At 34.5% G+C, this 6,000-nt stretch overlaps 1 protein-coding gene across 2 annotated transcripts in view; it reads left to right on the top strand.

Annotated features, from left to right (window-relative positions):
• Window positions 1-216: 216 nt before the first annotated feature.
• Window positions 217-6,000, top strand: part of LOC135840888 (5-hydroxytryptamine receptor 1-like) — a 919,288-nt gene continuing 913,504 nt past the window's right edge. For both annotated transcript variants that reach the window (XR_010557794.1, XM_065357633.1), the window contains exon 1: window positions 217-267. The gene's annotated coding sequence lies outside the window, so the exon portion shown is untranslated. The remainder of the gene's footprint in view (window positions 268-6,000) is intronic.

Below are 6,000 nucleotides of genomic sequence, written 5' to 3'. Positions count from 1 at the left end.
TTTCCAGCTGAGGAGGTTCGGATTTTTGACTTATCTTTGAAGTTTTTTTTTGACATTTTTTTATACTGGGCGTGTATAATTGCCAGGATTTTCACGCGTTGTATCTCGCAGATACAAGTATTTTTCAGGCTATATGTACTTGGGTGTGACAAAACTTTTTTTAAAAATATTATTTTGTAATCAATACTGAAAGTTGGTCATTTTTTTTTGTTTTCTAGGTATTCACAGCAACAATGTAATCATTTCAAAAACTTTGAATAGGTTATCGTAAGTACATATAATTAATAACTCAACATACTTAGTTATAAATAATATGAAACTAATCAACAACTTGATTACTATATTATAAGCAATATTAATTACATTGAGAAACCAAAAAAAAATGACGAAAAATGTAGGTAGTTGAGCGAATTGAATCCATGAAATTGGATAAATTGGAGACTAGTGGAAAATTGATTGACAACTACTTACTTCCATGCTTCCTAAAAAAAAGCACACAAAAAATATTTTAAAAAAATAACGAATTTACTCTGACTCTTCATCGTACCCATCATATTTTTGATCGGAAACATCACAAAGAGGGATTCTTTTGATTCTTTGTTGGCTGAGTTGGTGTGAGTTGTTCATGTTGGACACAAAAAAAAAAATTAATAATGTTTTACCGTGTTAATGTAATGAGATTATTTTCTACATTTGACTCCCGTAAATGCTGTTCCAAGTAATCACTATGGGCTTTTAACCTGGGTACAAGTTTTAAAAGGTCGATGAATTTAATTGTTTTGCTCCAGAAGTCAATACACAATCTGATGTGAGAGTGATTATCGATGGAATTTCTCCGAATAAAAAACATATGAACTTATTATAGTTACTAATAATTTACCAGTAATGTCTGAACTTGACGAAATTTCGATAATATCAGAATCAGAATCTGATGAAATTTCAATCGTTGAATAATTTCAGTCTAAATCAAATCCGAAGTCCTCCACCTTGAGAAAAATGGGTTAAAATCATTCAAGAATGAACATTACAAACTCCAAAGTAATCTTATCACTCCGAGGGTGCGATAAAGGAGATGGGGTTATGTCAAACTTTTTGCAAATTTTAAACAATTTTTTTAGCAAAAAAAAAAAAAAAAAGGATGGTTTTTTAAAAGTTTTTGGTCAAAAAAGAGAGACTTTGTCAATTAATAAATGGGAAAAAATTAAATTAAGCTATGTACGAGTATCTACTTACTCAATAATTAATACATTGTTGTCGTCATCTAGAATTTCTACTTGATTTTCGGATTCGGGAAAACAGATTTTGGGAAATCGGATTTGGGGAAATAATCGTTTGCGAGGAAATGTCCGGTTGGAATAATGGAGTGGGGGAATTGTACCAGAATCCTCTGAAAAAGACCTTATGAAGATTTGAGCTCTGCGAATTGATACGTACTATCTATTCCGCCGCCCCAATTCGTTCGAGTTGACTTGAATTTCAATAAAAAACGAATATTTTCGTATCCAGAAATGAAAAATTAATTTCCAAATGCACCTAGTGTGAAACTACGTGTAAAGCTACTGGACGTAGTGCATTTTATTTATGTCATTACGAAAGTTGAAATTCGAAGAAAAATTTACAACTTTGAGCAATCAATAAACAAAAACTTTCTTGTAATCAGTCAATAGCTCATGACCTGTTTTTATACCTGTAAAGCACATTATTAGGTGTCATCTTCTATAAACCAACGGGGGTTCGAGTGGTCAAATTAGGAAACAAAAAATGATATTCGGACTTAGCACTCCTCCTCTCCCCCTACCCTATTGACAATTTCAAGTGGCAGAATGCTAGCAACAGTGCTAGCATGGTCATGCTAGCATATTTCCAGCATATGCTGGCATACAATTGGCATAATTCTAGCAGGGGACTAGCATTATGCTAGCGTCAGTTTGCTAGCAGATATGCTAGTGCAGGTGTTCAAAATGGTGCTACTGGTGCTAGCCTTATCATGCTAGCTTTCTGCTAGCATATGCCAGCATGTGTATAATATGTATAATGCTAGAAGTGCATTTATTTCCTTATAAAAGAATAGAGTATTTTTAATTATGGTACGTTTCCCAAAAATATCCAAAAATTATGGGCAATTGCCCTACAATGCTAGTTTAGAACTAGCATTGCACTAGCATCTTGTGCTAGTATACACTGAGTGATTAGTTTGCCAACTTCACTCTTCTTAATTTAAACAGGAAACTGTATTGAGCTTATATTCACATTGACTACATACTTCATCTAAGAGAAGTTAAGTGTATCATGATGGAGAACAACACTAGCAATTTGCTAGCATTATGCTAGCACTTGACTGCTAGCACCTGGATAAGAATGTCTTCCAACAAAAATCCAGCACCATGCTAGTACTTTGACTGCTAGCTTTACCAAGGTTAGAATAGCGCTAGCAGTAGACTAGTGCAAGTTTACCTGTGATTGTATTTCTAGCATGTAACTAGCAGATTGCTAGCATGCCTTTTGCTAGTTCACCTCATGCTAGCACCATTACAGGGTGCTAGCAATGCACTAGCAATATGCTAGTAGTGACTGCTAGCTTTACTCGGTGGTTATGCTGCTAGCATGTAACCAGCAAATTGCTGGCCTGTCTTTTGCTAGTTCACCGCATGCTAACATCATACCAGTTCTATGCTAGGATGAATTTTCCAATAAAATGTCTGCTGGCAAAGTGCTAAGTGCTAACACCATTCTAACTGGTAATCTGCTAGTTGATTTCATGCTAGCACCGTGCTAGTATTCTGCTACTAATGCTAGCATTCTGCTAGTAAAATTGTTGATAAGATAATTATTCTGCTAGGATTAACTAGTGCATGGCTAGTGTACTTTTTACTAGCTCATATCATGCTAGCAACATGGTAGCTTTATGCTAGGAGAAACTGCCAGCATTGCTCGGTAATTATGATGCTAGGATATAACTAGCATATCCCTAGCATACATTTTGCTAGATAATCTCACATTAGCAATATAATAGCATCATGCTAGCAGGGACAACTGGCATTACTAGGTAATTATGAGGCAAGGGTTTGACTAGCACATTGCTCGCATACATTTTGCTAGCTCACCCCATGCTAGCGATATGATAGCATCATGCTAGTATGAACTGCTAGCATCACTTGGTAATTAAGGGGCAAGAGTTAAACTAGCATATTGCTAGCATGCATTGTGCTAGCTCATCTCATACTAGATATATGATAGCATTTTGCTAGCGGGAAATGCTAGCTTCATTCGGTAGTTATGTTGCTAGCATGTAGCTAGCTCATTGCTAACATACTTCTTGCTAGTTTGTATCGTGCTAGTAATAAGCTGGCATTTTGCTAGCATGTTATGCTAGTTCATTTCATGCTAGCATAATTCTAGTATCATGCTAGTTTCCTGCTACTCATGCTAGGTGGGTGCTACTAACGCTAGCATTCTGCTAGTAAAATTGTCAATAGGGTACTTGAAAGAACCCAACTAGTCTAACTAGAAATGAAGAATGGAAAATTATAGTTTTGTTCATCTTTAGACTAAAATGGGTTGCCTGTGGTAAGAATTGAAAGAGACACATCAAAACACCAATTCGAGATATTCAGACTCGCGTGACTCTGAAAATTCATCAAACAACATGTCATATGGCATTATAATTGTCATTTTAAACTCCAGTCGACTCCTCCCCCCTTTTTTTGAAGTACGGTTGGGCCAAATAAGATTACAGGCATTTTTTAAAACCATTTTTATTTTTATTTTTTATTTTAAAAAAATGCATTCGTTAGTATGTAAAATTAAATTTGCTATTCGATGCATGTCGTCCGAGTTAAATCTGTGTGATTCTCACTCCGAGACTTTATGTGTCGCATTCCGCAAAAATGAGCAGGAAATCAACGTCAATAATACTCGTAAGAGGGAGACTAATACACTACGACAATAATACCTACGAGTATGGTACGGTGAATCCTTTTATCGAGCGCGTTTTTTCCCCGTTATTATCGTTATTAATTTAAATTAGCAGAGATATCGCATCGTATACGAGTAAATTTATTTCAAAATAGTTTCTAAAATGCAACATCCTTCCTTTCATATCCACTCAATTTACGAGTACCAGAAGAAACTTATAGCCATGCCATGATGGAACTTTTTCCTACAATTACAATATTCTCATATGTACTTGACCTTGGACTCGAGAAAATAAAAAAATGCTATTGATATGAGTATCCATTTCGATGTCTTGGGTGCTAAATATTATAAATATTGCATCTGCTTGTACCATCCACTCGACAGTCGACACTCTAACTTCATCGTATTTCTTAAGAAATGCATTTAAACTCTTGCACTTATTTTTCAACGTTTTTTTTTATCACTGTAGAGTGATGAAATTTGTAGAACACAATGGCCAGTATCTGTGTTTGTGTGAACTAATTTTCGTCCAGTTTCTCACGCCTGATTGCAAAACTGTTCGTTAGCAAAAAAATAGTTATAGTCTAACAATAATTTATACATAAACAATTTTTTAAAAACTCGAATTGTATAAATGGGAAAAATAAATACCTATAGGTACTTAAACGAACATGCTTACCAACTTTCTCATCCGCCTTCCATCTCGATAGAAATAGCCAAATATCATCATCACAATACGAATGCTACCGTCGTGTAATTTGCATAATGTATTGATTAGGTGTACCTATAAAGCCTATTTTTTTGTGTGAGAATTTTACCTAGATATATGTACAACTGGAGTGCACATTTTTGATTTTTTCTCCTGTTTTTTATCCACTTGTGTTTAGTCTGAGCTTGCTCTTTTCTTTTACATCTCAATTGAAAAAAGAAACCTACCTAATTTCAGTTGTGTATCAACACGATTCTAAACTAGCCAACTATTTTTAAATATAACAAATCAAATCCGGCATTTTATCTGGGTAGCTATTCCTCAAATTTCGTTATGCGTGATAAGCGAGTTATGATGGTTAAGTTCCGCAAATAACGTGCGGTATTTTTTTCACTATCAAACTTATCGATAGACGTTACTGATGAGTAGCCACAAATTTTCGGAATAATGGAATGGGCACTACTCGTAACGTCATAAACTATTTTCATCTTTTTTAATTGAACTAACAATTTTTAATCCATTTTTTGTATTTTGATCATTTGCTAATACTTTGGGCGCCATAGTAAAATTAAATTTTATTCAAAATAGTTGAAAAATCGCAATTAAAACAAAATTAAGCAATAAAAAAACTTCATTCATCTACATCTCCAAGATCGCAACCATTAGTTTTTTAGCTCAATTTTGGAGTTAATGTAAGTAAGTTACCGATTGGTAAAAAAGGTAACTGCGTTAGTTAACGGTTTTGAAACTCTCATAACTCGCTCATCACACATACCGAAATTTCAGGAATAGCTACCCTGGGTAGCTATTCCTCAAATTTCGGTAAGCGTGATAAGCCAGTTATGATGGTTAAGTTCCGCAAATAACGTGCGGTATTTTTTTTTACTGTCACCGTACTATCATGCGTAACGTTGGACATTAACTGATGAGTAGCCACAAGTTTTCGGAATAATGGAATGGGCACTACTCGCACCGTCATAAACTATTTTCATATTTTTAAATTGAACTAACATTTTTAATCCGTATTTTGTATTTTCATCATTTGCTAATACTTTAGGTGCTATAGCAAAATTACATTTTAATCAAAATAGTTGAAAAATCGCAATTAAAACAAAATGAAGCAATAAAGAAACTTCATTTACCTACATCTCCAAGACTGCAACCATTAGTTTTTTAGCCTTTTTTTAGCTTAACTTTGGAGTTAACATAAGTAAGTTACCGACATGTTACCGATCCGTAATTGTGGTAACTGCGTTAGTTAACTGTTTTGAAACTCTCATAACTCGCTTATCACGCATACCGAAATTTCAGGAATAGCTATCCTGGGTAGCTATTCCTGAAATTTCGGTATGCGTGATAAGCGAGTTATAAGAGTT

The sequence above is a fragment of the Planococcus citri genome, chromosome 3 (genome assembly GCF_950023065.1).
Source record: "Planococcus citri chromosome 3, ihPlaCitr1.1, whole genome shotgun sequence".
NCBI classification, from domain to species: domain Eukaryota; kingdom Metazoa; phylum Arthropoda; class Insecta; order Hemiptera; family Pseudococcidae; genus Planococcus; species Planococcus citri.
The sequence above is the reverse complement of the archived record's forward strand: the minus strand, read 5'-3'. Positions and strand labels throughout refer to the sequence as shown.